Source organism: Myotis lucifugus, unplaced genomic scaffold, assembly GCF_000147115.1.
Source record: "Myotis lucifugus unplaced genomic scaffold, Myoluc2.0 scaffold_31, whole genome shotgun sequence".
Lineage (NCBI taxonomy): Eukaryota > Metazoa > Chordata > Mammalia > Chiroptera > Vespertilionidae > Myotis > Myotis lucifugus.
This window is the reverse complement of record NW_005871079.1, coordinates 3811570-3827664: the sequence shown is the minus strand read 5'-3', so window position 1 is coordinate 3827664 and position 16095 is coordinate 3811570. Positions and strand designations below refer to the sequence as shown.

Sequence of the window (16095 nt, the reverse complement as noted above, 5' to 3'; positions counted from 1 at the left end):
TATCAGGGTTGGGGGAGGGGCGGTTGGCGCCCCCTGGTTGAACTCCTGGTCGAACTCCCAGTCCAGGGGACAATTTGATATTAGCCTTTTATTATATAGGATTACAGGCAACTTATATTGAGCACTCATTATGTTCTAGAGATAAATAGGTGATATATATAATTTCACTTATCTGAAAACCAACCTGATGGGCTAGGTCTATTATGTCCATTGCAAAGATTTGAAAATGCCACTTATAAGTTAAGTGACTTAAGTCAGCTGCCTAAGGAGGAGCTGGGATCAAATCAATGATGTACAGCCTAGGCAATACTTCCCAGCACACTTAGAATTACTAGAGTATGAATCCCTACGATGCTTTGAAATGCAGATTTGAAAGTTGGGACCTAACCTAGGCCAGAGGAAGAGAAAATCTTAACTGGCATCTGAGGAATGTTACCTCCTTTCAATGTCAAGAAAATCTTTCCTGCACAGTTAATGGCCATTTATAGATGCTTTGTCCACGGTGAAGCCACTCCTTCTTGACATCATCACAAGGTAAGTGCAAGATGATGGGTGGATTCTTATGAGTCTAACACTATCTGCCAGTGAATTTTTTGCCTCCCCTGGCATTTCTGCCTTCTTTTTATTGACTTCCTAGATAATTAGATATTTGTTGGTCAATGTGACAACTAGTTATTTGATAGCATCTAGTGTCATTCCAGTTATCAATTTATACTGAAAAATAGAATCTATGCAAACTATAAAAATTTATCAGCCTAACCATCATACTGTCTCCCTGGAGACCTTGGAAGCTGGATTATAATCAGAGATTTGCTTGAAGTGCAGGGAATCAGAACAAAGAGATTTAGATAAATCAAATATTTAATGGTGTCAGGCTGTTTCATCCCATCTTCTCCAGTGGGAGTGGAATAACCAAAGTGCAGTATTCCAGACTGATTCTAAAGGATGCATCAGGATTTCTAGTGACTTTAGGCCAGCCTTGAACAGTATGGACCATATTGAGAAAATATTTTTCTCTTCCATCCTTTCTTTCTTGTCCTTCCTTCCTTCCTTAATTCCTTTCTTTCTTCCTTGATTCCTTCCTTCCTCCCTCCCTCCCTTCCTTCCTTCCAAATAGATATTCTTCATCCAAAGTTAATATAATTAGTGTCAGAGGAGGGACTAGAACTCAGGCCTTCTAAGTGATTATCACTTATCTTAATAATGACTTAATTTTTGTGTTAGGACAAATCCTGTCTTCTTATTGTATTAAAATCCTCTGTCTTCTTAAAAATATTTAGATGTTTCTGTGACTAAAATGTTAACTTGCAAGTTTTATAAGCTGTCATTAAGATGGGTCAAATAAGATTTAATTGTGCTTTTCAATGAGGATAATTCATTAGCTATGTGACTTCAGAATTCTAGTTGCAAAATGTTATTACAAATTTATGATTTTAATAATTCTCTTTGCTTATTTGTATGTACATATGTATAAATGTGTGTTTGTATAAATGGAATGTAGCCATTTGAATACCAACTTTGAACTTTGAAGATCTCAAATGAAAGACTCTGTAAGACTTGGATTTCAGTGAGTGTTTCAAATATTTCATGTTATTCTAGATGATTTATAATTATAGCCCTATTGTCACGAAAAGCCTCTTAGTCCTGTGACTTGCCTTGAACTTTCCCAGACAGGCCTACATGGAATGGTAGAAAATTTGCTAGACCTTGGAGCCAGATCGATTTAGGTTTGAACTGTTCATGACTTATTGCAGAAGTTGCAAAGCCCACCAAGACTTCTGGAAAATTGATGGGGGCTGGAACTTGGAGTTGATGAGGCAGGGGCAGCCTACCCTGGGAAAGAGAAGAGAAATTCACTCCTGAAGATAGGGAAGATGATGGTGTTTTGCATAAGAGGTGCAGGGCTTGTGAAGGGCAAGTTCATGGATATCAGGAGGACTGATTAAGAGCTATGGCCTGAGAAGTCACAGGGAGCAATACATGTCCAGGCTGGTCATACAACAAATGGAGGCTCCTGCCTTTGAATGGATCACATAGGCTTGGGACCAGGGGTCTGATGGCCTAAAGGTTAGAAGCCCTTCTCTGCTTCCAAGCACTCAGTGAACTACATTTGTTCTTACATGTTTTCTAATTGAAAATGTTACTGAGGTTGACCCTCTTATTTTAAAGAGAACGGACCTTTATCTAGATTTAGAAAAATAAGGTAATGTGCCATTTCTTGCTCCCAAGTGTGGTAGAGCAAATTCATTTCTGGAACCTAATGTCTACCACGCAGGATTAGTCTCAGAATACAAGATAATGTACATAGAGCACTTAGGACAGTTTCTGGCACACAGTAGGCATGCTGACAAATTATTACTAACTAGAGGCCCAATGCACGAAATTTGTGCAAGAGTAGGCCTTCCTTCCCCCGGCTGCTGGCACCAGCTTTCCTCTGGCACCCAGGACCGGGGCTTCCCTCCGGCTGCCGGCAGGCACGCGGGACCCAGCAGCCCTGGCTTAGTCCGGAAGGTCGTTCGGAAGGTCGTTCGGAAGGACATCTGGTCTAATTAGCATATTATGCTTTTATTATTATAGATTATACTTGATACTTTTATTTCATGGTCAAAACAATCTTCAGTCTAAGATTGGTGGAGCTGAATCTGTTTTTACCAGTAACGAAATTATTTTTAGAGCAATTTGAGGTTCACAGCAAAATTGAACCGAAGGTAGAGATTTCCCCTATACTCCCTGCCCCCTACATGCATAGTCTTCTCCATTTGCTTCTCTTTTCAAAGGACTAATAATTCATGACATTCTAGAATGCCAGAATTGAAAGGGTCCTATATTAGGGGAGGCTGGACAACAACCAGAGGTAGACACCAAAATGTGATAGACATTTATTTCTTGCTTACTCTGCAGTCTAGGACAGTCTTGGGTGACTAATTGGGTTCTTTGCTCTATAGCCTTTCTGTGACCCAGGCTGATGGGGGTTCTGCCCTCTGTAACAGAAGGATGCTGAGGTTGCTCTTGGGGATCTGCAGCCCTGTTACCAGAAGCGGGGGAAAGGCACACACTCATCCTTTTGTTCATACAGCATTCGCTGGAACTCAGTTAATAACAAGATCATGCCTATATGCAAAAGAGGCTGGGAAATGCAAGTCTAGCAATGTGTGCAAGAGAGAGTAAAAGGAGTTTGATGAACAACTAGCAATCTCTGTTAAATTAGGGATTATCTATTCTGGTCCAGTTCCTCTGACTGTAGCTGTGCAAAGTGGAAGTGTATTCTTTGGTATGGCTTTGGAGAGTTTTTTTCTTTGTATAGAAATCTTTTTTAAAAAATATTTTTTTATTGATTTTAGAGAGGAAGGAAGAGGGAGAGAGAGATAGAAACATCCATGATGAGAGAGAGTCCTGTGGAAAATGTTAATTCATTTTCTACACTGAATGGCCATGATCACTGTAAAATTTTAACATGGCAAGAGCTAAGATGGAGGGAAAAAACTTGGATATACGTAAGAGATAGGTGTTGACTAAATTTTATACAGAGAGTTATGTACCTTTCCCACAAAGTCGAAGATGTTAAGGGCACTCCAACTTTAAAGCTTGTATACATAAACTTGAAAATGATTTTTAAGAGTTATTTTGGATTATTTTTTGAAAGGCAGTGGTTGGAGGAGTTGAAACATATTAATGAAATACAGGATGTCCCCAAAAAGAAATGTGTACACACTTTGAATAGTTATTAATTCCAATGGATTAAATCTGAAAAGAAAGAAACATCAATTGAGCTATCAGCTTTTAAGTGTGTATACATTTTTTGGGATACCCTATATCTCAATTTATCAAAATTTATAATTTAAGACATTTCTAGAGTACTATTATGAAAGTTTATAATCTACTCCTTTTTAAAAAATATATATTTTATTGATTTGTTACAGAGAGGAAGGGAGAGGGAGTGGGATAGAGAAGTGGTCGGCAAACTGCAGCTCGTGAGCCACATGCGGCTCTTTGGCCCCTTGAGTGTGACTCTTCCACAAAATTCCACAAAATACCATGTGCGATTGAAACTTTGTGGCCCATGCACAGAAGTCGCTATTTTGTGAAAGAGCCACACTCAAGGGGCCAAAGAGCCGCATGTGGCTCGCGAGCCGCAGTTTGCCGACCACTGGGATAGAGAGTTAGAAACATCAATGAGAGAGAAACATAGATTCAGCTACCTCCTGCACACTCCCTACTGGGGATGTGCCCGCAATCAAGGTACATGCCCTTGACCGGAATCGAACCTGGGACCCTTCAGTCCACAGACCACTGAGCCAAACCAGTTAGGGCTGTAATCTCCTTTTTAAGCCCCCTAAGAATCATGGCTGACAGAGCATAGGCAGACTAGACTGAACATGTGATCTTTTTGTACTCCCCCCAACCCCCCGGAGGCTACACAATTACTTTATTGATTCATTCATTGATGTATTAATTTAAGATTTAAGTGCCTAGCATTTGCCATGCACAGTGTCAAGATTAGCAAGGTGGGTACGCACAGGTCCTGGGAAGACAGGCATGTAAAACAACCTGATTGCCCCCAAAGCTACACTGAGGCATTTGCAAAAATGCTTTTGAAGTTCATTCAGGGAAGGAGGTAGTCCCTTTCTCAAGTGGGAAGGAAAAGCTTCCCACAGAATGACAAAAAGGAATTTACCTGGTGGAGGGAATAGCAGCTGGGAGTGTGTGCCGCGCCAGCACAGCCAAGGGTAAACCTGAGAGGGGGCGGTGAAGGATTTAGAAAAGACAACAAGAGAATGAAAGCTGGGTCTTGGTGGGACGCTGCTTCTCTGATGGAGAGACAGCGACATGGACTACAAGCCGTGTCTTTGTTGTATAGCCAGATTCCACGAGGCAAAGTAAGGACGTGGTTAAGATGTTTACAGAATTCTCGTGGGTTTCGATCCTACTCAGTTACACGCACCTGAACGCTATCAAGCCCACATCACTCAGGCACGTGGGGCCACGTGTTCGGACCATAGGTTCAAGCTTACAACTACAGCTGTTGGCTATAATTGTGCTGGGTGGGCTCTGCCCTCCAAGCTGGGACTTGCACGTGGCAATGAGAGGACTGCCCTCCCATTAGTCCGAGGCTTGAACCTGTCCTAACACTGTAGCTGCTCTCCACAGGAGTGAAGTTTGGGGACTGGTGAGTAGTTGTGTGGCTAGTAGTTCCTAGGGCACATATTGAGAGGATAAGGCAGGAGGCAGCAAGAGATGAGGAAGGGAAGACTGGGTAAATTTGTTAAAAGCCTTTCACATAACTCTTAGAATTTAAGTTTTATTATGCAAGCTAGGGAGGTGAAGAACTGTTTTAAAAATAATTCGGAAAACATTTGTTGAGTATAAACTGCTTGATCTTAGAAGTATAACAGAATATGATGTAGGACCAGCCCATAGGGAACTTGCAGTTTGTGGAGTGATTACAATCAGTAGAGGTGGCTCTAGGGTTTTTGGGGAAGGACTTTAATTGCTCCTACCATCAATCCGTTCCAAATTCACTGCGTATCATCATCATTGTCTTTGATGTGGCTGACGGAAGTTTCCTCAATCTTTTTAAAAAATATTTTTATTGATTTCAGAGAGGAAGGGAGAGGGAGAGAGAGAGGTAGAAACATCAGTGATGAGAGAGAATCATTGATTGGCTGCCCCCTGCACGCCCCCTGCTGGGGATTGAGCCTGCACCCAGGCATGTGCCCCAACCGAAAATCTAACTGTGACTTTCTGGTTCATAGGTCACTGACTGGGCCTCAATCTCTGTTAACTATGTTTTGGCAAATATTGTTATTTTATTAATATATAATATAAAACCTATATAAAAAACAATGTCCTTCATATTCAAACAAGAAAATATCCCTACTCCACTCTTTCAATCAGACAGCTCCCTCCCTCGCCTGCCCTGTATAGGAAGTCTGGAACAGGCAACAATGACAGGTTGTACTGTCTACTGAGGCAAGGTGCTCTGCCAGGTGTGTGCTGGGGGGCCCACAGGCCCAAATCAGTTGTTATAGCACGAGGTGGTGTGTGCAGAAGGGACATGCAGAGGCGCTCTTGTGGGCACTTAATGTGCGTGGGGAGAGGTGGCTTCCTGGAGGAGCTCAGGCCAACGTGGAGTCACAGGGAATGAGAAGGCTTTGGGATAGAAGGTGGGGAAGGGCATTTCTAGCAGAGGATTTGCCAGTTAGCAGGAGCCAGTAAGGTTTGGCTTGACTGGAGTGTGTTTCAAGTGCTGCAGACAGACTGCTGTGCTTGCTCTGTGGAGGAGAGGTTGGAGGCTGAAGGTTGGAGAATGGAATGGTCACCTTGATGAAGAAAAGGTGTTGAAGAAAGTGTTTAGGCTCCCTTGACCAACATCTGTTCCGTGATAACCATCTAGTAGGTTGAAGTGAGTTGTGGGGAGAGAAAGGAAGCCCACTTTTATTGACTCAGCCTAGCTCTCTCATAAGTTCATGTTCTTGCTCCAAGAAATCTCATAAAACAATGAAAATCATGATCCCAATATAAACTGCCAAATAGTTCTTTGGCCAGAGTCCGCATTTTTGAGCCTGGTTGATTTCTCCCAGATCAAATGGACCACCCAGGTTAGTAAGAGACCAATTTTTATTGGACCCGAGGGTCTGAACTTGGGGTCTTAGGAGAAGCGTGCTGAGCGAAAACATGAAAAATGTAAGCATGCGTGATTTTGGAAAATGGTCCTTGCCCCCATTTAATTTTTAGAGGAAGCAATAAAAACTGAAGGTTCAAGGTTCTAGCAGGGAAATAGAATTTCAGCTGACCAGTCAGAATTTCTTAAAGTGACACCCACCATTGGCCTCGCTTCATTGGGGTCATCAGGCACACACTCGCTGTAGGTAGGAGTGGGGGGCATCTCCTCATACTTGCTCTGGCCATGGCACAGTCTAAGCTCTTTTTTTTTTTAAACCAAGGCAAGACTAGACCTTGGTTTAAAAAAAAAAAGAGTGAAAAGAGATGCAGCGAGAACTGTTCCTAAGTTTAGCATCAAATTCCCTAACCATGGACAATTCAAAATGTCCTAACTTGACACAGTCCTCCAGGAGTGTTTCTTTGCCTGCCGACTGAAATTAGTGGATTGACCATGTCAAATATTTGTGGGCCATGTGCGTGATTCGTATGTCTCTGACTCCTGCCCCTGCCAAAGGCAATTCCTGAATCATGAGTAAAAATTTAAATTATGTATCTCTGAGTGATACATTTTTTTGTTGTGACTCCTACAGAGAAAGTGTTTCATTAGCTAAATTAGCTAAAAACTTGATTGGTCTCTGGGCACACGAGGGGGACCGGGGCTCCCCTCAAGGCCACTGGCCTGCCTGAGAAAGCTGCCTTGGTCCTTTTCTCTGGGAAGAAGAAGACTAGGTAAGATCAGGCAGTACCTTTAGCATCTGTCCCTCTCTTCTGACAGGGAATGCTTCCAGGCCTTCTCATCTTCTTTTGGCCCCACTCAGGTAGAGTGGCCTCCCACTGGCTCAGCCAGATCAAGACCCTCACCCCAGCCTCCACCCCGAGCCTCCCAGGCCCGGCTAGGATTTGAACTCGCGGTCCCGAGAGCAGGATGGATTAGTGTTCAGGGCTCCCACACTGACTCTATCAAAGCTTTCCTCCGCACATTTCCATTATGTGCACGGCTCTGTTAACCAAACCTATTATCTTTCCCCCTTGGTTTTCAAGTTGAGAAAGGGAAAGCAACTTCTTTAATGGCACACAGATTGATGATTAACATTTTACATGTCCCTGCTGCTAAGTAAAAGAACTGCTTTGTGGACAGTGAAAATGCCTAGGAGAAGGAAGCGGGAGTCAACTTGGTTTATTAAGTTGTGCTGCTTCGTTAATCACCATCGTTTTTTATGGCGGTGCTTAAAGGCCCATCCATTGTACTTCTCGGGAATGGGGCAGATCACACACAAGTGCACCTTTGACATCTGGCATAGCAGCCGGCTGTCTGCGCTCTTGCTCTCAAGCAGTGTGGGGAGCTGCATTTACTGTGACCATGCTGGCCCCTCTGATTTAAGTTTCTGCAGAGGGCAATGAATTACCTTAAAGGAGCTTCACTGCACAACTCTAAGTTTTATGCCGGACCCCTGCCAGCTTCCCCACTTTATGAGTATGAACAATCAGACAATTGAACTGATTTGACTTTGCCACTCCTGGAGTTTCATTGCCTTGAACCTGGGGATGTAATGATGGCAATGCCATGCTAAGTGCCGCTCTGACTAGCAGCAGTGCCCGCTGCCCATTCAAGTAGGGCACCCATCCTTGTTAGCTGAAAACGGCTCTGATTTGCAGCAAGGGGGAAAATAGATCCCATGCAATCAGATTAACTCAACTCTGAATGTTATTTTCATTTAACACGATGGAACCAGGCACTGTCCCAATTTTTTTTTTCCAGTGGAGCCTCATAGCACGGGTGCAGGAGGCACCTGCCAATCCCAGATGCAGGTTGCAGACACGTATATACACTCACCTACATAACACGAATATGCACCGGGTTGCAGACAGGTTCAGGCTCAGCGAGTATCGTCAACAAAGGGCATCTGGTCCAGGCATAACCAGAGAGCGAGTAACTTGTAATGCTTAAACCTAATGTCAGTACGTACTCACTTTAGCTCTGTGTGAAACTAAAGACAGGCGCTAAGGTTTTGTTATTGTACACTTTCTATGTCAGAGCACACATTCACTTTCAGGCTTTATATGTAAAATGAATTTCCTCTGACATCCTTTCAAAATACTGTTATCGCATTTGGAAGAGCAATGCAATGAGTGCTCACTATAAAAAATCCAGTGAAGAACCCAAAAGAAGGTATGTCACCCACCGTGTTACCACTTAGAGACCCCCTATTATGAAAACGTATCCAGGCATCTCAGTCTGTAAATGTACACTGATTGATTGCTTCATTCATTCACTTTGCCATCTATAAGCAAATTTAAATGTTGTTAGAACAGTATGGAAAATGAACACACACACATTTAGACTGAAAACTCCCTGGAATATTCAAATGCTTGCTGGACATTGACTGCTAGACTTGAAGTCAAGCAGATATATCAGACAATTTAATACCTATGCTTCTTCCCTAGCTGGTTTGGCTCAGTGGATAGAGCATTGGCCTGCAGACTGAAGGGTCCCAGATTTGATTCCGGTCAAGGGCACATGCCAGGTTGTAGGCTCGATCCCCAGTGTTGGGTGTGCAGGAGGCAGCCGAACAATGATTCTCTCTCATCATTGATGTTTCTATCTCTCTCTCCTCTATGAAATCAATAAAAATATATTTAAAAAAATAACTATACTTCTGATGTCCCCCAAATCTACTTCTCCCACAGTCTCCCATATCAATCAATGCTACCCATCCTTTTTCTTGCTAAGGCCAAAAATTTGGAATCATTTGGATTCCTCTTGTTTGTCTCCATATCTAGTTTATACACAAGTCCCCTCAGGCCTGCCTACAAAATGTATTCAGAACACAATCACTCTCACCATCTCCAGTACCATCACTGCTCACCTGGTCTATTACAATCACATTTGTATTGGTCTCCCGAACTCCTGCAGGCAATTTGAATGAAACTACGTTTTAGAAATGCCACATGCTTTTATGTCCTTCAAAAATGTGACAGTGAGGTGTTTTGGAAAGAGCAGATAGTTAAAACCAGATTGGTCTGTATTTTAATCCTAGTTGTGATGGTTACCAGCTGTGTGGCCTTAGAAAATTTATTTTTATTTTCTGAGTCTCTTGGTTTCTTCATCTGTAAAGTAGGGCTAAATAATATCTATCTCCTGGGGCTGTCACATAAATTAAGACAATTCACACTAAGTAACTAGCAACAGTCTGACACACAGTAGGTGCTTTGTAATTGTTCATTCTCCTGCTCCATCTCATTCATTCAGTTGGGGAAGATGATGAGCAAACAGAAAAGAAACATCATGACCTTTAGGCAAGTTGGTTTCTATGCATTAGATAAAGCAGATGATCTCACAGAGGAGATGAACCTCATCAATCAGTCTGGCCTGAGCTCTTGGCTCTCAGAGCTTTGTGATTGTCCAAGTTGAGTTCATTCTGGTGCCTCCCAGTAGGTGAGAGTGTGTCAGAGCTGTCAGTGTCCTGAAGGGGAGGATCACAGTCAGCACCTAGATGGCTGCTGGTTGAAAGCTGGACCCTCACGCAACAGCAGGGAAAGTACGCAGGGAAGCCCCTTCCCAGGAGGAACTGTGAGATGGGTGTTTTTACCTATTTTCTCTGTGCTTGGCCCGGGTTTATAGCTGTAGGGGGGAAGGGAGGGGGATTCTGAACCCTAAGAACTGCTTCTTTGTTTGCCACAGTCCTGTGGGACTCATGAATGCAAACCCCATTGGCTCTCAAAGCCAGGAGATCCCGGTGCCTAGCTCAGCTGCAAAACTGGGCACAGATGTATGTTCAAGCTCCTTCCAGGGTGACACTGGAGATTTGGAGGGGCTGGGGGAGAAGACAAAGGAGGAACCATCGCTCCCCTGGGCTCCGGGGAGGATGACAGTCAGCCCCCGCTGTGGGTATTTTCTCATTTGCCTGGTGTGCAGGTGTCACTCAGCTCCTTTCTGAGCTGTGAGGGCGGCAGCTCAGGAGACTCCTATGTCACCATCTTGGATTGGAACTCCAAGTGATTTATTTTTATGTCTTCTCGGAACTCCAAGTGATTTATTTTTATGTCTTCTCTGCTTCCCCGGAGGCCAAGACAGGGGACAGGCAGGGCAGGCTGGTTGGTCCCCATGTTCCAGGTGTCCTGGGCCAAAGGGTTTTTTTTTTTTTTTTTTTTTTTTTTGTGAAACTACTGCCCTGCCAGCTAGCTAGGTTTTCATGGAAGTTAGATTTGAACCAAAGCTAGATATTCTTTTAAATATTTTATGAGTGGTAGGTTACATTACAACTTTTAAAAAGAACATTTTAAACCTATATTTATCTAATTAATAATATCAAAATTAAAGCAATTAACTTTGATTCTTCTTTATAGATGATGAGTTTAGTTTCTTTGCTTTAAAGATATATTCTCTACTTTCCTTTAATCTTCATTAAATTTTTTTGGGGGGGGGTTCTGCACTGTATTATTTGAAATAGAAACTTTTTTTTAGTGTTCAATTTTGTTATAAGTGCAGTAATTATTTAGATTTATCAGTTAACATTTGTGATTCTGTTTCAGGGTTTATTGAAGGCAGTGTAGTATAAAGGCTGAGTGTGTGAGATTTGGAGCCAGAATGCTGGGGTTCAAATCCTGGGGCCACCTATTACTGGCTGTATGATTCTGAGTAGGAAAGTGGACTTCTCTATATCTCACCTGCCTCACTGGAAAGGAGGAATAATAATGGCAGCTACTTCATTGGTTTGCACAAGAAGATTTAAATGAACACCCAGGAGAGTGTCCAGCATATAGCAAGCACTATTAACTATTATTATTTTCTCTTTTGTGTTTGGTTCATCCTTCAGTGTTTTGGTACATGTCTTTGAAAAGTGTCTTCTTTATCCAAGAAAGGTATATCGTTGCTATTCTTTTGCAATCTTGCATCTTTGGCTATGATTTTTTTTTTTTTGCATTTTCACTTAGGAACAAGACATTGGGGGGTTATATGATTCTTGGGTAATAGTTTTTAATTTTTCCCCCTGAAAGCTGATAAATAGTATTTTATTGTCTTCTAGCATGTATTGCTGCAAAATTCAATGCAACTTTTGTCCCTTGAAGGTGTTTTATCTTTTGGGATTAATCCAATAAAAATGTATTATGCTGGTTCTTTGTATAAGATACAGTTCTATGCTCTAGGTATATAGCAGTGAACCAAACCTTGTGAAGCTGATGAACCAATTGGGGCGGAGGTGGGGGAAAGACAATAACCCATTACCCTGAGTTAACTAACCACCAAGGTCTGAGGGAACAGTTCCCAGAAGACTGTCTTCACTTCTGACTCCAATTGTAAGTTTAGGGTGCATTCAAAACCACTCTCAGATTTGATAATTTGCTAGAAGCACTCCAAAAACCTGCTAAAGGCTATTATACCCATAGATATGGTTTATTATAGGAAAAGACCAGGACCAGACAAAGGAAGAGATGCACAGGGTAGAGTCTTAGAGGGGTCTAAATGGGAAGCGTCCGTTGCCTCTCCCCTCGGAGTCATGGTGGCCTTACCTCCCCCTGACCATGGTGTATGACATTATGCATGTATGATGCTAATCACGAAAGCTCACCTAAGCTGTTGGTGTCCTGCGTTTACTGGGCTCAATCACATACTGCCGCCTAGCTGACTTCAGTCTCCAGCCCCTCTGGGAGGCTAGTCTAATACCTTTAGTCTCCACTCCCTTCGGAAGTCAGACTGATTCGGCACAGCCCAAAGCCCCCAGCATAAATCACATGGTTAGACTGTGTAGTGACCAAAGCCTGCAGGCAAAGATACTTCCATCAGGAAGGACATTCCAGGGGCCGGGAGGTCATCTCAGTAGCCAAGGACAAAATGCAGACCTCTCTTTGGGTGAGGTTATTTCTTTACCACACACCAATTAATAGACAGCAAATGCCATGAGGAATAATGAAGCAGAGTAAGGGGGACAGAGGGAGGTGGGGGTGGTTCCTCTGTAGAGAGGGTGGCAGGGAAGGCCTCTCCTGAAGTCCGCAGGAAGAGTGGGAGTCAGTCATGTTGACATTTGGGGAAGAGCATTGCAGGCAGAGGGAACTGTAAGATCAAAGGCACTGAGCAGGCAAGTAGTTGGGAAGAAGCAGGAAGGAAGTCATTTTAGTTAAGATGGGTGAGCCCAGTGTAGGCATTGGGGGGTTGGGGGGTGAGTGGCAGGAGAGAAGATAAGAGGTGGGAGAAAGGCAGATCCTATAGTCCCTTGTATATTTTGGATTTTCACTCTCAAGGAGATGGGAAGCACCTAGAAGGATTTGAGCAGAGGAAAGGCATGCATGACCTGAGTTGTGAATGGTTGGGTCTTGGCCCTGTGGGGAGAATAGTCTGCCGGGAGCAAGAGCAGAGCAGGGAGCTTGGTTAGAAGACTAATGCAGTAGTGAAGGGCAGAGGTGAGAGTCCCTGGGAGAAATGGATAAAATGACAGCGCGGAGGTACATGCAGTTAAATTCTCCTACTAACTGCTGACATTTGTAGCTCTCCTTACCCCGCCACCTCCCAGAATCCAACCCGTCAGAAGTTTGTTCACTTTACAGTCGGTTTTCTAAAGGCAACTTTTTATTTATTGGTCAACTCTACTTAATTTTAACAAATTCCGCTTTTGTCTACATTACTTCTTTCAATTTTATTTATTTTTTAAATTTAAGAACCAATAACGTTATTTGAAGAAATGGTAAACTTGAACATAACAACTTAAGTGAACGTTCTTCCAGGGCAATACGGCAACATGCGTGCTGGGCACGGGGCCCAGCGGAAGTCGCCCCAAGGCCATCAGGAAGTCGCCCCAAGGCCATCAGGAAGGCAGTCCGGGCTCAGTTCTCCGTGCGGGCACCCAGAGCGAGCGTGTCAAAGAGGGACTCGGCCAGGCTGGAGGTCGGGGCTCCCAGCTTGCGCAGCTGGCTGACACTGGCGCCCAAGTTGTAGACCAACTGCACGTCCTGGCGCAGGAAGTGACGCACCAGGAAGGCGCGCAGGTGGGCGTCGTTCTTCATGGTGGCCAGCAGGTGCAGGTTGCGCAGGCTCTGGGTCACCATCCTCGCCATCTCCAGGGCGCTTTCCATGGCTTCCAGGCCGCTCTCCCACTGGCTCTGCTCAGGCCCCAGGATGTTTCGCAGGCAGATCCGCCCCCCTCGCTGGTTCTGCAGCCTCATCAAGGTCTGCGCGTGCTTCCACTCCTCCCTCGACTGCCCCAGGAAGAAGGCGGCGAAGTGCTGCAGGGCCTGGTCCTGGCGGTCGAAGTAGAAGGCGATGGACAGGTACACGTAGGAGGCGTGCAGCTCCACGTAGATCTGGTGGTTGAGGCAGTCCTCGCAGTCGGCTCGGTAGTTCTGGCGCACCTGGGAGACGGGCCGCGGCACCAGCACGAGCGGCGCAGGAAGCAGGGGCGGAGGCGCAAGCACAGGTAACAGGTTTTCGGGGGGAGGCCCTCCGGCCAAGAAGGTCATCAGGGCCTCGTGGCGAGGGCTGAGGGGCGGGCTGCGCGGCGGGCAGCGGCGCGGGCGAAGGCGGTGGCTTCTCCGGGGTCGGATCATCCCCATGGTGGCGGCTGAGGGCAGCCGAAAGCTGAGTCAGCGGTGGTGGCGGTGGGGGACCTCGAAATGTCCCTGGGGGACCCTACCAGGGTGGCCGGAGACGGGTTCTCAGGTGTTAGGCTGCGGGCAGTGACCGTTGGCTCTGCGGTGGCACCGGAAGCGGAAGCGGTGACCTGACCGGAAGCGGAAGAGGTGACCATTACTCTTGATTGTTGGGAGGGGGAGGGGCGAGGGGCGGTTGGAGGGAGGACCCCTTGGAGAGGGGAGTCTCCGTTTTATTTTGGTTGATCTTATTTTAATTTCTTGAGCTGAGTGTATAGTCTTAGTGTCTAAAACATGTCTATTCCAGAGTTCCACTTGCTTGTATCCTGTAAGGGGTGGTATTTAGTGTTCACGTTATTTTTGCTTCTAAGTCATGTGTAATTTAAGTTTTGACTTCCTCTTTATTCCAGGAATTACTTAGAAGTTTATTTAAAAATTTCTAGGTGCTTTAATCTTTTATTTATTTATTTATTTATTTATTTTCATGGTGCTCAAGGATTTTATTTTGTTGCTTTATTTCTAAATTTTCCATTGTGGTGAGTGACTTCTTTTGGGATTTTATTGAGAGTTTCTTTGTAATTCAATACAGAGTCAATTTTTATGAACGTTCCATGTGTTTGGAAATAATGTGCATTCTTTGTTTATTGGGTACAGAGTTAAATATTTATCTCTTGAGATCAAACTTGTTAACTGTGTTATTAAAATCTTCCCTAAATTTTCTTGAGAAAAAAAGCTGTTTGATCTTCTGGGATCTGAGCTCTGTGTGATTTTTGTCCACTGTGGCTTTTTCAGTTTCTCCTTGGAACTCTGATTTTGCTTTATATTTCAAAACTACATTGTTAGGTACATAAAAGTAGATGGCTATGAAATCTTCCAAGTGGATTTATAATGAAAAAAACAAACAAACCACTAAATAGTCCATACTATAATTTTCTTGAATTTCATTTTGTCTGATTACTATTTCTACATACTAAAAAATAAATCTTTCACTTTTTTATTTTTAACTGTCAATTTGTTTTAAGGCTCTTTTTAAAACACATTATATGTTTAAATTTGTATCAAACCTGATTTGTGCCTCTATCTTTAGACACCTGTTATAAATTGTCAGTATGCATAAACTTATTTTTTGAATCATTTTACTATGTTTTCTGCTGTTTCTTTTTCTTTTTCCCTCCAGTAATGCAATGCATTGAATCTTTTTATTTTTATTTCTTATTAGTAAGAATTTATGATTTTGTACATATAGATTCTGATTTTTATTGTTAAATTTGTTCACTGGAGTTTTATAGTATTTACTAGAAGCTCAGCGCATGAAATCGCACATGGTAGCCCGTCACTGCTGGCAGCCCCGCCCTCCCACCTGCCGCCCCACCTCGCTTGCAGCCCCACCCACCCACTGCCTGCCTTGCTGCAATCAGAGCCTGTGGGTGGTGGGGGAGGGACCGAGAGGTGCTCAATGCACCTCATGGTGACCTGTCTTTTGGTTGTCCTGGTCGTCATGGACACTGGCTTTTTATATACAGGCAGTCCTAGGGTTATGTGGGACTCAACATATGTCATTTTGTGGTTACGTTGCTATCTCCCATTTACAGTATTTATAAAAAGAAAGTTTCATCATTTTGATGTATGTACATATGGGCTTTATGTTTTTTATTATTTATTTACCACAAGTAAAGGTCAGGAATTATCTTTCTTTAAAATTTTTTTTTTTTACTGTTTCACTTCATTACTGCTGTGTATGTGCTCCATGTGAATGACTTAGTTGCTTATGTAGGTGGGTTCCTACTTATGGCAAAAATCACATTACGTCTTGCCATAGGAATGGATCTCTGAGGTAACCCAAGCACCTAC

At 43.6% G+C, this 16095-nt stretch overlaps 1 pseudogene; it reads right to left on the bottom strand.

Annotated features, from left to right (window-relative positions):
- Window positions 1-13482: 13482 nt before the first annotated feature.
- On the bottom strand, window positions 13483-14208 carry LOC102434682 (annotated as a pseudogene).
- Window positions 14209-16095: the final 1887 nt, after the last annotated feature.